This window comes from Rhineura floridana, chromosome 22, assembly GCF_030035675.1.
Source record: "Rhineura floridana isolate rRhiFlo1 chromosome 22, rRhiFlo1.hap2, whole genome shotgun sequence".
NCBI classification, from domain to species: domain Eukaryota; kingdom Metazoa; phylum Chordata; class Lepidosauria; order Squamata; family Rhineuridae; genus Rhineura; species Rhineura floridana.
In genome coordinates this window covers 4,786,645-4,801,412 of record NC_084501.1, presented here as the reverse complement: position 1 = coordinate 4,801,412, position 14,768 = coordinate 4,786,645, and the positions used below count along the sequence as shown (strand labels likewise).

At 46.3% G+C, this 14,768-nt stretch overlaps 1 protein-coding gene across 13 annotated transcripts in view; it reads right to left on the bottom strand.

The window, feature by feature from the left end:
- The window catches only part of MEF2D (myocyte enhancer factor 2D), a 222,597-nt gene that overhangs the window by 170,111 nt on the left and 37,718 nt on the right, over window positions 1-14,768 (bottom strand). The window contains exon 1 of one of the 13 annotated variants that reach the window (XM_061605595.1): window positions 5,873-5,892. The exons of the other annotated variants lie outside the window; for them this stretch is intronic. The gene's annotated coding sequence lies outside the window, so the exon portion shown is untranslated. Of the gene's footprint in view, window positions 1-5,872; window positions 5,893-14,768 lie in introns of those variants that run through there. 13 annotated transcript variants of the gene reach the window in all.

The window sequence follows — 14,768 nt, the reverse complement described above, 5'->3', positions numbered from 1 at the left end:
GCCTCCAGCTAATTGCATTCCAAGGTAGGCTGAGGTGTTATATAATACTGTAGTTATCTGCCACACAATGGCACCTACAAGGAAGGAGCTGAGCACCCGCTGGATTGACTGGTTGCTTGTCTGGAACAGGCTTGGTGTACAGATGGCCAATTCCCACGTAGGCAGAGGTGTCATTTCTCGCATATCATCACAGAGTGACCCTCTTCCCTCCCCCCCCATGTGCACATGCATGCACACATGCACAAATAGCATATAAATGGGGGGAAATCCCAGGAGGTTTGAAGGCATGGGAAGAGGGTCCTCTCCCATTTGGAGGAGGGGGGCGTTAAGAAGAGAATGACTCTGCAAGGATTGAAATTGCAGCAAGTCTGAGAGAGAGATTTATTTATCTTTCAGATTGATGATGAGAGAGGGCCGGCAAATAATTATTTATTAATCCCATTTATATCCCACCTTTCCTCCCAGGAGCTCAAGGTGCTGTGCATGGTTTTCCTCCCTCTCCATTTATCCTCACAACAACCACGCGGGGTAGGTTACGCTGAGAGAATGACTGGCCCCAAGGCCACCCAGTGAGCTTCATGGCTGAGTCAGGATTTGAACCCTGGTGTCCCAGGTCTAGTCCATACTCGAACCACTACACCACACTGACACTGGCTCTTTATCCCCCCTTGCTCCCGACAGGAAATGCTACTGAGCTACCTACTCTGGCTCCAGAAAACTCCGCAGGTGTTGCTCATACAGTTTTGAAACGTCTATCCACGGCTGGCGCCAGAGGGCAGCCAGGTCAGGCCCTGGCCGAGGCCCCTGCGTCCCAGAGAGGCCCCTGAAGGGCCCCTCCTTAAGGTGAGAGGGTAGCACTCCAGTTCTACAGATTGCAGAGAGAGAGCTGCCAGCCCCCCCTACAAACCACGCAGGCCCATGATACCTGTCCACATGCCCCACCTACCTCTCCTATTATAGTGAATGCTGTGCGCACTTTTCACACGTACCTGACATCAACCAAGATGGTGGCGAAGGCTTCCCTAAGGGGCTGACGCCCCTGCTGCCATCTTGGTTGATTGCAGGCATATATGCATGAAGCATAGTGCACATGCATGCCATCAACCAAGATGGCGCCAGGGGCATCAGCCCCTTAGAGAAGCCCCTGCTGCCATCTTGGTTGATGGCAGTCGTGCGCATGCAGCGTGCATGGCATTCATGTTGAGGCGATGGGAGTGGTGGGAGTGGTAGGTGTGGTGTGTGGGCTAGCACTGCGGACTTGGGGCAGGCTGGTGCCCAAGGGCCCAGTCATGCCTGCCACCAGCCCTGCTTCTATCCACATGCATGAGGGCTAGAACCTTGATTTGATTCTTTCATATGAAAGTCAAGATTCTCAACCTGCTGAATTGGAAAACTTACACAGGAAAACAAACAGAGATGAAATTAAACAGAACCGCCACCAAGACAATTCCCCTGCCCCTCTACACACAAATAAACCCCACCCCAGAAATGGCCATGGGAGATATCATTTGGGAAGGAAAGCCTAATGCTTTCAAAGCAGGAGAGCTGACAAGGGGAGCCAGTAATAATAATAATAATAATAATAATAATAATAATAATAATAAAATTTAATTTTTGTGTCGCCTATCTGGCCGAAGTCACTCTAGGCGACGTACAAACTAAAATTCAGTAAAATACAATACAAGCTGGTATTTAAAAACGGGCCAGGTATTAACGGTACTGACTAAAAGAAACCCAGCAGGCTGGAGAGGAGAATGGCACCCATGCAACAGAAGCCATCATAGTGAAGCCAGCCTCTTTTTTCTAGAGATGGGCAAAAGGGGTTCAGGAAGTAAAGATCAAGCTGAAGAACCTCCCTTCCCTCTCTCACTCCCGCACAAACACAGAGGCAGGGATGTCTGCCTTTCACATGAGTAAGCAGCTTTAAAGCAACACTTCACAGAGCAGGCCCTACGCCTCCTCCTGCACACACACCCTGCTCTCAGGTTGAGTGACAGCTGGGCCTGTCATCATCCCCAGGAAACTCAATAGACATGCACCACCACCTCTTGAAGCAGGGCTCTCCTGGTCGGGACAAAACACAATAGCAGGTTGGAAGTCCCTTTCTGGTAACAAAGTTCAGGCACAAGGCTTGGAATGGCCAGGAGGGACAAACCCCTGGGTGGGTTAAAAAAAAAGGGGGGGACACAGCTCATGGGGAACTGCTCAATTTGGCCTACTCATCCTTCTTATGGACCTGCTAGATCAGACCAAAAGCCCATCTAGTCCAGCTTCCTGTTCTCACAGTGGCCAACCATGGGAAGCTCGCAAGCAGGACCTGAGTGCAAGAGCACTCTCCCCTCCAGCAACTGGGATTCAGAAGCAGGCTGCCCGACCATGGAGGCAGAGCACAGTCATCGTGGCTAGTCCTCAGCGAGAGAGTTTGCTTAATCCTCTTCTAAAGCCAAGTTAGTGGCCATCGCTGCCTCCTCTGGGAGTGAGGTCCACAGTTGTTGTTTCTACTTATTTATCACTTGCTTTATAAAATAAAGTCTCAAAACAACTTGACAAAATGAAATGCAATACATAAAAACCCATTTCAAACATAGAAAAAAATTAAACCGTTGACCATACAAAAATCCATAAAATGCTCATTCAGCAATAATGATAATAAGGATCGTTGTTTAATTATGTGCTGTGTGAAGGAGGGCTTCCTTTTGGCTGTTCATTCACATGCCCAGCATAGAGGTCATTTCCCCTAACCGGGTGGGGGAGATCCACTCGCTTGTTTGCTTTTTGTTTTAAAAGGAAGAAAGTTCTCAAAAGGTTAGCAGAAAAGGTCTTGGAGGAGACAGTCAGCAGCTGCTTCCATGTGGCATTCCTGGGGAGTGGAGCTGTGAACACGAGCTGGGCTGCTCTGAATCACCTCACAACTTTTCTAACCACCCTCTGCCCACATCACCAGGCCAAGCAGTCAAGTGCACCTGCCAAGCCCTAGTGATCACTGCTGCCTTAAGCCACAAAACGGAGCCAAGGTGGGGGGAAATGCGTGTGTGGATGGCACATGGATAATTGACCCTTGACATCTGACTCCTTCCCCGCCTTCTCTAAATGGTTTTCCCCCTCCCCAGTGATATACAAAAGCGGTGCCAGCATACCTGCTCCAACTATCCATACTTTCCCAATGTTCTGAGCCCTGGAAAATCAGTTTCTTAACCAGTGGTTTAGCTGTGTACTCTGAAGCGCGGGTACCCCAAAAGACCCTGAGTGGCAAGGGGTGGGACTTGGGAACAAAACGGGGTGCCTGGCAGGTAAGGGGGTGGTGTTTGGTAGGACAGGGCTGCAGCCTGGAGACAGAAGACACAGGAACATAGCAATCTGCCATGCACCAAGTCAGACCATTGGTTCATCTAGGTCAGTATTATCTACACTGATTGGCAGCATCTCTCCAGGGTTTCAGGCAGGAGTCTCACCCAGCCGAACCTGGAGATGCTACTGGGGATTAAACGTGGGACCTTCTGCACACAAAGCAGACGCTCTGCCACTGAGCATGCTCTACCCCTGCCTGGTTACAGAAAGTGCAGATCCCTGGTACCTCCATTCAAAAAGATGTCAGGCAAGCAATTGCTGGTGGGAACCGCCTCCCCTTGAGACCTCAGGAAACCACTCTCCAACAAACAAAGGGCTAGAGATGGACCAATAACCTGACTCAGTATAAGGCGGGTTCAGATATTTACATGTTGCATCCAAACTAACAGAATGAATACCCTGGAGTGCTTCTAATTATTTAAAAAGCAAATTAAAAGTTCGCACACTTTTTTGTGTGCAACTCTATGATGAGCAGAAAGTACTCTCAATGATTTGGAAGCAAGATTTCCCTGTGACTCCAACAACATGGTGCCCTCCAGATGTTGCTGGAGTCCAGCTCCTGTGACTGCTGACCACTGACCATGCTAGCTTGGGCTGATGAGAGTTGGGGTCCACAACATCTGGAGGGTCACCCTTGTGAGATGAAGAGGAGGGAACCTTCAGGCAATGGCCCTTGGGATGGGAATCAGGGCATTGCAAGCAGGTCCCCATTTTCACCTGTGAAGTTTTGGAGGGGATAGTATTCCTCCCCCTCACCTCACCTTCCCTTTTCCTATAAGGCAGCTGTATTATGGAGTCAACGGAAGAAGACAAGCCCCTTCTCAGCTCTGTCTCAAGTTCCCACCCTCCTCCACTTTGTCCGATAGAATTCAATGGAAGCAAAGCAGTCCCTACCTGCATAGCCACACTCCTTCCATTTTCAATTTAACCACACACAGGGGGGGGGGGTGTTGGTGATTAGAGGCAATGCTTGTGCACATCAAAACAGAAACCTTTTAAGTGCACGACAAAAGAGAGAGGCATTTTGCATCTCTTAGTCGGTTCCCAACATTCTCTGGCTCCATCTGCACTCTACAGTTAACGCAGTGTCATGTCACCTTAAACAGCCATGGCTTCCCTTGAAGAATCCTTGGAACTGTAGTTTAAGGGGGTACTGAGAATACTTAGGAGACCCCAATTCCCCTCAGAGAGCTACAATTCCCAGACTACCCTGGGAAGAGGGGCTGATTGTTAAATCACTCTGGGAATTGTAGCTCTCTGAGGGGAATAGGGGGCTCCTAACAACTCTCAGCTCCCGTCACAAACTACAGTTCACAGGATTCTCTGAAGGAAGCCACGGCTGTTGAAAGTACCATGAGACTGCTTGAACTGCAGAGTGCAGCTGGAGCCTGAGAATGTTGGGAACCGTCTAAAAGATGCAAAATGCCCACCATAAAGACAAGAGCCTATTCATGTAGACTGAAAACAGATGGGAGGGAGGGGTTCATTGGGACGGCTGACTCCACCCCAACCAGTGCAAGTCCTCTCGCATTGCACGTACAAAGGGCACTTTCCACTGCAGACCTTCACATGAGGGCTCAGAGGGAAGCATTAGGTAAAGTGAGGCAAATTGCCTCAAGTGACACATGCTGGGGTGCCAGGGTAGGAACTCCCTACCGTTTCCCTCACTCCCCAAGATCCCTAAACTAGCCTGCCGCCCTGAGGCAGTGCAGGGTGAACTCCTATCGCCAGCAGTGAAATAAGATTCAACATGCAAGGAAGGATTTTTATTGTTATGCTTTGTAATGCCATTTTGTTTTTATGATTTGCTTTTATCTGCAGATCATCACTTAGATATTCTCTCTTGAAGCAGTTTATAAATTCTTAAAATAAAGAAGATATATTAAAGTGGATTGTGGAATGGGAGAGCCCCATCTTCTCCTTTCCCTCAGGCAGCAAAATGCCTGGAGCCACCCCTAGAGGAAAGACCACACAATCCCATCCCTGGATGGACACACACACGACGAAAGAACATCTGCTGTGAACTGTACCACTTGCGTTTGCATGGTCCACAATGACTGGGTGGTGCATTTTCAAAGGCAATTTCACAAACACACATGCACACACCCCTCTTCCTCCTTTCCTATAATTAAACTTGGCTCCCTGCCATTATTCTGTTCTCTGCAGCCCTGGAAAGGGGATCAGACTTTCTGCATGCATTCACCAACCCTAGGAATGTAGCAAAACTTTCTCAGCCAGAGAGAAAAGAACACTGTGGAGCTTTCCATCGAGATAAGAAACCCCAGGGACAAAACACTCAGCCTCACCTCCCAAATGAACACACTCCTCTTGCGCCTTTCCATTGGTTATGTGGCAGGAGTCGGGCGAGAGAGTAATCTTCATATTATTACATGTACACTTCTTAAAGAAAATTATGAGAAAAGGCCACCCTGATAGGAAACGTAGAAACTTAGCAGTCTTGCAAACAGCTCCAATTTTGCAAGAAGAAAAAGAAAATTCTACATGCACAGCTGCCAATACGTACCTATATCGGTCATTTGCATCACGCTGACAGGCTGGGAAAGGGGGAGGCAAAAAAGGGACCAACTCTCTTCCTCAATTACAGAAGGTTCCTATCTGTTCACCCAAGAAGATTCTCTCTCGCCATAGGCGAAGGTCTATTTATAGAACAGTACTGCTTGCTTGCCAAAACTAGGCATGCCAGTCTGTAACTAAATAGGCTCAACTTGCAACACTCATCTATGATGGGGGGAGGGGGGAATAGATGCACCTTTGAAAATTGTCTGATTAAAAAAGGGCCACAAAGCTGTGTACTTATTTTTAGTAAATAAGCAATTGCTAAAATAAAGTCTGGTGATTTCTTCCTAGCATGAGGTCTCCCTCCCCCCTCAAGATTTTTGTCCAGAGTCTCTCAATTTTGACAAGCCACCTGATGCACTGCTCTGGTAGATCATAGTTTTTATGAGGCTCCTTTTATAGAGGGAGGAAGGGGTGTCAACAAGGCTCTCAAAGGGAGAAAGATATCCTCACACACACACACAAATACACAAATATACGACAAGGATCTTTGTACAATTAAAAGCTCCATGTGTGTAACTGAGAAGCTCCATCCCCCTTGGGAAACTCAATCCAGCTGGCGGATCTGCATCACCCAAGGGAGCAACACTTGCTGTCACCTTCTGTATTTAATGCCCAACCTGGCACAGTATTTGCCTTGCTGGATAAAACCTGGAGCTGGCTTTTTTTATTATTATTAATCATGATAATGGTAATGATGAGACCTCAGAGCGATCAGTGTTTCCCAAAAAGATAAGAACAGAGTGGTGGATTTTCTGCCTCCAGATTCCTACTCAGTCAGGAAATAGATTCAGGTGGCCCTAGGGCAGCCTTCAACCATCCAATGCCCTCCAGATGTTGTTGGACTCCAATCTCCCAGCAGCCAGCATGGCCAATGGTTGGAGTGATAGGAGTTGGAGTCCAACACTGGGAGGGCAAGAGATTGGAGAAGGCTGCCTTAGGCATTACACCTGACAGATTTATCCTCCATGAATCTGTCTAGCCAGGATGACTGTGTGGAACCTCCATATTCAGAAACAGTCTACCTCTGAATAGCAATTGCTGGGGAGCAACCGTGAGGGAGGTCTGTTGCCTTCCTGCCCTGCTGGTGCGCTTCCCAGCTGTGTCTGGTTTGCCATTGTGGGAAACCGGGTGCTGGGCTAGACTGGCTTACCTTGGTCATATAAAGTAGGGCCCCGCTTACCGGCGCTCCGCTTACCAGCATTCCACTAATGTGGTGGCTTTCCTCCCCTCTTTAAAAGCCACTTTTGCCGCTTTTGCAGCATTTTGCGGTATTTTTGCGTCATTTTCGTGCGACGCGCCCCATTAAACTCAATGGGGTTCCGCCTTATGGCGATTTCCGCTTTATGGTGGGGGTCCGGACGGAACCCGCCGTATAAGCGGGGCCCTACTGTACAACTAAGGCAGAGGTCTATGAAATTACACAAAGTGTACAGAAAGTGGACAAAGACAAGTTTTTCTCCCTCTCTCACAACACTAGAACTAGTGGACATATAACGAAGCTGAATGTTGGAAGATTCAGGACAGACAAAAGAAAGTCCTTCACACAGCGCATACTTAAAACTATGGAATTTGCTCCCACAAGAATGGGATTCAGTCCCAAGGGCCACGAGCTGATGGCTGGTGGCACTAGAAGCAAAAGTGGGTAGAGCAACAAATTTAAGTTTTACCTTTGTACAGTAGGTTAGTTTTACATCTACTCTCACACACACCCATCCACCATCCAAGCAAGCAAAAGGCATGATCAGAGTTCAAGGGCACATTTCAGCCACACCAAAACACTCCGGGAAGGTGCAAAGTAGGGCTGATGAAGGGCATGATCTGAAGAGAGTCCCGAGGGCCAGAATGAAAGGCGAGGAGGGCCACATTCAGGCCCTGGGGCCTGAAAATATCCAGCCTCCGGCTTAGCAGGATATTAATACAGATCCCATGTTATGGCAGAATGTCAGACAAGATGGTCAGAACTCTGTCTTTTTCATTTAAACACCAAACAGTTGCAATCAAATGCATGTAACACGATAATGCCAGTCTCAAATGCCAGGTTTTGGAAAATGCAAGACCGTTGCTCGTTTCTACTTCCATCAACTGAAATACCAGAAGTCCTTTTCGATTCCCTTCTGGAATATTACCTCCCTCAGGTTTTAGATCCTGGAACAAAACCTTCTATGTGACAGTTGCTATCCTGCTGCCAACTCCACAAACGCCTGGTAACTGGAACTCATAACTAGATAATGAACTTACAAGAAGATGCTAATGAAGGATTAGGAAGACACCATATTTAAAGAGATTAATGGTTGTGTCCAAACACTTTTGACAAAGCCGGCCGGGTGAAAAGGGGCCAGGCCAGAAATCCCAACAGCAACAAGATGAAAAGTTGTTGCATACACCACATGGAACACCTTCTCTTCATCTTTGAGGAGGGAGCACTTTTATTCCAAGGAGACATACAGGGCACCCTCCAATCACAAGGTCCATTTAAGAGCCATGCCCTGCTGGCTGTCCCTCAACAACCAGCAATTCAAGGTAGACCGTTTCTCATCATGGAGGCTCCAATCACGGCTAAAACATTCAGGATCTGGTTTTGAAGACAGGGTGGATTGGATCCAACTCTGGGGGCCACCCACTCCCCAGTCCACTCCCAATGCACACCAAGCCATCCCCTGGGTTCTCTTTATTTATTTTATTTATTATTTGATTTAAGTGCAGCCCTTCCTCCCAGCAGGAGCCCTTCGAGAGTGAAGCCCCGATGGCCAGGTGAGCACTCCTCCACCGGTGCAGCATCCCATCCTAGGACTGCATCATCTCCACTCCTGGGAGACTGGAGGTGAAGGGGGCTGGTTGACTATGATAGTGGGTTCTTCAGGGTCTCCAGTTGCACCAGAAGCTTCTCTAGAAGGTCCATCCAAAGCCTCTTCTTCAGATGAGATTCTCCCAAGGTCATAGCCAGGCTGGACACTGACACCACTACACCACACTGCCTTGCTTGAATCATTTTAGTTGCCCTTCTCTAGTTCTATAAGATTCTTTTTGGAGATGGTGTGACCAGAACCACATCCTTTTTTATCCCTTAAGTGTGATTCGTATAACCGGCCTTTTTTCCCCAAATCCTTCCGTGAAACATAATCAAATTAGTTTTGATTATGTTGCTTAGCCTTTGAACTCATGTGTTTTCTACCCTCAAAGAACTATCACAGGACTCCCATGTATAAATAAGTTGCCCACAACCCCAACAACTGCAGCCTTATGCACAAAAACAAAAAACGTCACCACAATCCCAAAATACAGTCTTTGCCCTCCAAATGTTTTGGACTCCCATCAGCCTCAGCACAGCCGTTTTGTACTCCCATCAGCAGTAGAGCTGGGGCTGGTAGAGGTGGAGTCCAAGACATCTGGAGGGCACCAAGGTGGCAAAGGCTGCCACAATGCAACAGGTGCAATCAGAACAGAGGAGGAGGAGGAAGTCTGAAAGCTAAAAACTCTATAACAAATGAAGCTAAGATGTCTGGATATGATCCAGCTGTTTACTGGTGACGCAAATGGGTGTAGAAATAATTGCCTTGAAGGAATTAATTCTCCACCCCCACCCCACACAAGCATCTTTTTCTTTTTTATCATATCAGGCTCCAGAACAGGCTGCTCCTCCCTCATTCCCACTGGCCAAAAAACAAAAATCTTGAGAAAGCCAGATGCAAAATACAATCACTAGGAATTTTAGATTTTAATCTCATTAATCAACAGGCATTAAGGACTGAAAGCCAGACCCACTACAAGAACAGGAAAGAAACAGCAAAGAAATTGCACATTGTGGGCTGTACCTGTTAAGAGACTCCAGCATTCACCATATTGTCAGAAGATGACAGCAGCCACTGATGAGACCTCCTTGCACTCAACCTCTTATATTTTCTTCTACAGTCCACTCTGGACTTCTGGAATGTGAGGAGGTCAACATCCACCCATCACTGGAAAATATAAGACCCTGGCCAAAGGCCCATCAGGTCCAGCATCCTGTTGTCATGGTAGCCAACCAGATACCCCAGTGGGAAGCCCATAAGCAGGACTGGAACACACAGCATTCTTCATTTATGGAGAGAAAAAATATTTTCCATAAATGACACTACCATCATTGTACAACCTCCATCATCTCATACAGTGCCGTAACTAGCTTTTCATGTGCCCTGTGCAAGGTTTTATTTTTGGGCCCCTTATTTTTTTGGGGGGGGGAAATAATAATAAACCAAATACAATATAACAATTGTTTATAAATAATTTTTGTGTACACAAGAAATATACAAGATCATTCACATGTATTTATAAATGAAAATAATTATTTTAATTGCACTTTTCTGGCTTTCATATCAGCAAATTCATTGATTACATCATCATAATTAATATCTTTAACGATATTATATTCAATCGAAATTATGGAAAGACTGGATAGTTGTTCTTGTCTGATAGTCGATCTTAAATAATTCTTAATTAATTTTAACTTGCTAAAACTTCTCTCACACGAAGCAGTAGAAACAAGAAGAGTGAGAAATATTCGGAGAGCAACGCTGATATTCGGATATGACTCATTTAATCCAAAGTCATGAAGAGCCTGTAGAATATCAAGCGGAGTTGCAGTTTTAATATTTTGTATTAGTGTCGAGGCTTCAAACTTAAAGCTTTGAATTTCACATGTGAGCTCGTACATATTTAAATCTTTTTTTATTATTTAATAAATAATAATATTTTTATTATTTAATAAAGCTTACCTACCTGTTTTCACAATAACACATAAACACGAAAACAAAGTAACTCGTTCATTATCAAATCACAAGTCAAAGTCAGACTAGTTAACAAACAGCGTCAACAATATTTTCAGCTGTGGTCGTTGGGTAAAAAGCGGCATAAACCACAACATAAATATAAACATTCGCTCCCGTCGTGCGCGTGACACGTCAATCAGTCCTGCGATTCAGTCATTCAGATGTTGGTGAGCAGAGGGCGTTGAGGGCGTCCAGGGACTGAGCAACGCAATGACCAATCGCTAAAGCGCTAAATAACGCAGTGGGCTGCCTGGGCCCACTCGACGCACTCGATTCACCGACATCTGAACTGCACAGCAGAGCACGGCGGCAAAATTTAAAGTTTGAAAATATTATTATATTTGACAATTTTTTTTGTCAGTTCAATTTCAGGGCTCCCTTCGTCCTGGGTCCTGTGCACCTGTTGCACCTGCCTAGTTACGGCACTGATCTCATAGACAAAAACAGGGGCATGCCTGTAATATCCCCATTCTTCTACCATGAATCACATTAAAAACTCCTCCCCTTGACGCAGTTATACTGAAGGGATGTGGGGTTCAGGACTCCCAGAAATGCCTTTTTCAAATTTTACTTTGAGCACAGCCTTCCCCAATCTTGCTGCCCTCCAGATGTTTTGGACTACAACTCCTATCAGCCTCAGCCAGCACAGCAATGCTCCCATCAGCTCCAGCATCATACAGCCATGCTGGCTGGGGCTGATGTAGTCCAAAACTTCTGGTGAACATCAGGTTGGGGGAAGGTTGCTGTAGAGACATCAGCAACTCACACGAACAACAAAAAATTAACAAGGTATCCCCAAAAGGCAAAGAGAGAGAGAGAGAGATTTTCCAGAGACAGGGGCCAGAAAATGAGTCCTCTCCTGGGTAAATAGGGAGAGTTGGAGCCATCTCAAACACATACGGGTCAAACTGCTCATTGTAGGCTTCCAACCTGGGCAAGACCTGCAGCCCACACAGCTATCAGGCAAGAGAGGAAGAAGAAGCAGGGTCCAGCAGACATGATTACACAGCCACAAGAGTGGCTGTATACTATAGTCAGCATGGATTTTTCGCATTCCACAATGTTAAATTGAAAATACCCCCATGCCATTCTGATCCTTCCCATAAGCTCATTTCAAAACAAAACCTTACAAAATTTATAGTGCTGAACTCAGAAACACTTGCTTAACAACCCTCTAAATTTTCATGGTGATACACAAAACAATCAGAGAAAATCGAGAGTTCAAACTATAAAAAGATAGAGAAAAAATCCAGACCCCTTTTGGACTTTTTTCTGTCAGAGTTCTCATAATCTGTTGAAATTAATTAAAAATCAGCTATGTTCACAGAATACTTGTAATCCTATTACTGACCTTGCCCCATACTCTGACCTTCATCTTTTGCAGTTTAAAAGTTTAAAAAAATGCCTGGCTGATTTCTAATTAATTTAAGAAATTTTGGCTTGAACTCAATGATAATGTCGGGCATGCTCAGGAAGAACCAACTGTCTGTAGTGTTTGTAGTTTTTATTGTTATTGTTTTTAGCCAATGGCCATTACAATATAAATAATAATATGAAAACATACAACATGTTTAAAAACATTTGTAGAACATTGGATTTCAATCCAATGTTGTGTGGATAAAACCCTGGGCTTTCAAAGGCTGATAAAAGTAGTGACAGGAGTAGTAAAATTTGCTACATTTGTTTAAATTGGAAGTGTACTCAGGTGGTTCCCCCTTTGCTGTTGATGCTAATATGTTTCGAGAAGGCCATTCTGATCTTCACTGCGGCTAATGCGAACAGGGAAGAACCAACTGTCAGTATTCTAAAAGCCAGACTAACAGCTGCTGGGCTTGGCTAATCAGGGGGCCACACCCACACCAGACTTTGATTTCACTTTAGACAGTCATGGCTTCCCCCAGAGAATACTGGGAATTGTAGTTTGTGAAGGGTGCTGAGAGGAGACTCCTATTCCCCTGACAGAGCTCCAGTGGCCAGAGTAGTTTTAATAGTCAGCCACTCTGATTTAAGCTCTGTGAGGGGAACAGGGTGTCTCCTAGCAACTCTCAGCACCCTTCACTAACTACACTTCCCAGGATCCTTTGGGAGAAGCCATGACTGCCCAAAGTGATATAACAGTCTGATGTGGATGTGGCCAGGGACAGCTTTGGTTTAAATTTGGGTGGGAGGCTACATGTGCCTGCTGTAGAATAAAAAGTTGGGGGAAACGCTGAAAAGCAATGATACTGTTCACAATGTTTTCCTTTCGAAAAGGAAAGGGGCTTCCCCTCTGCCCAGTGCCCACCCACCCAATCTCCTCCCCTTCCTGCCCTCTTGCTCTTCCCCTCCCTGCCCCTCCCCCAGGTCAGTTTCACCTATCCTAAGCATGATTGCACAGGAGTAAATCCCACTGAACTCAAAAAGCATGCAAATAATCAAACCTGCCCTCCCCTCCTCCTCCCTCCTATCCCCTCCCTCTTGCCCCTTCCCTCTCCCTTCCTTCACCCCTCCCTTCCCCTCCCCATCCCCTTCCCATCCCCTCCTTCCCCCTCCCCCCTCCTCCCCCATGGTCAGTTTTACCTATTCTGGGACTATGACCTGGGGACCATGGTTCAAATCCCACACAGCAATGAAGCGCATTGGGTGACCTTGGGCCAGTCACTGCCTCTCAGCCTCAGAGGAAGGCAATGGTAAACTCCCTCTGAATACCGCTTACCATGAAAACCCTATTCATAGGGTCGTCATACGTTGGAATCAACTTGACAGCAGTCCATTTCAATTTCAAGCATGATTGCACAGGAGTAAATCCCATTGAACTCAATAAGTATGCAAATGATCAAACCTGCCCTGTCCTCCTCTTCCCATCACTTCTCTCTTCTCCCTTCCTTCCCCTTCCTTCATCCCTCCCCCTCCCTTTCCAATCCCCTCCTTCCCTCTCCCACTCCTTCCACTCCCCTCTCCCCTTCTTCCTTCCCACTACTCTTCCCTCCCCCACCTCCTCCCCTATGGTCAGTTTTACCTATCCTAGCCATGATTGCACAGGAGTAAATCCCACTGAATTCAATAAGCATCCAAATAATCAGACCTGCCTTTCCCCTCCTTCGCCTCTCCTCTCCCTTGCTCTTCCCTTCTTCCTCTCCCCCCCTCTTCCTTCTTCCTCCTCCCATGCCCACTCCAGGCTTCCCTCCCCATGGCCAGTTTTACCTATCTTAAGCATAATTGCAGGGGAGTCAATCCCACTCAACTCAATAAGTATGCAAATGATCAATCCATTCTCAGCAAACTTGCACAGGATCCCATTTCTTACCACCCGGACTAAAAAGCAGGGAAATTCACTAATAGGCAAAAACCCTTGCGGTTTAAGAATGTACCTATAGCCAACAGATATTTCTATCAAACTTTGAAAAGCAGGGAAATTGGGCAGCTATAGTGAATGCACCAGGGGAGCAGGAGACCTGACCTCCTCCTCCTGAGATATTGTACTGCCCTACAAATTTGTCAAAATGCAAACACAATTTGGGTTAGTCTTTCACAGTCCAATCCACTTCCTGTGTAGCTTGGAATAATTTGGTAACATGTGCATTCACTAGAGCTGCCCAATTTCCCTGCTTTTTAAAGTTTGATCTGTTGGCTACATGTACATTCTTAAACCGCAAGGTTTTTTGTCGATTAGGGAATAACAACCATAGGTGGCATGCTCACAAGGCTGCCAAAGTGTGACCATCCACGGTCTCTTTCCAGGAAAGATTCTCTAATACAAGGTCACACTGACCCAGCATAAACACACACACAAAATAGATTTCTCCTTGGCTCCTCTCAAACCTACTAATGTTGATGTTTTGCATAGGCATCTGGTTGGCCACTGTGAGAACAAGGTGCTGGACTAGATGGGAACTCCCTCCCTAGGGAGGCAAGAATGGCCTCCTCTGTGCAGTCCTTCCGCCGACAGCTAAAGACTTTTTTCTTCCGGCAGGCCTTTGGAACTGAAGGCTTTAAGGGTAGTGACTGAAGAGGATGCTGTATGTTATTGTTTTGCCTGTATGCTCCTAAACTGGG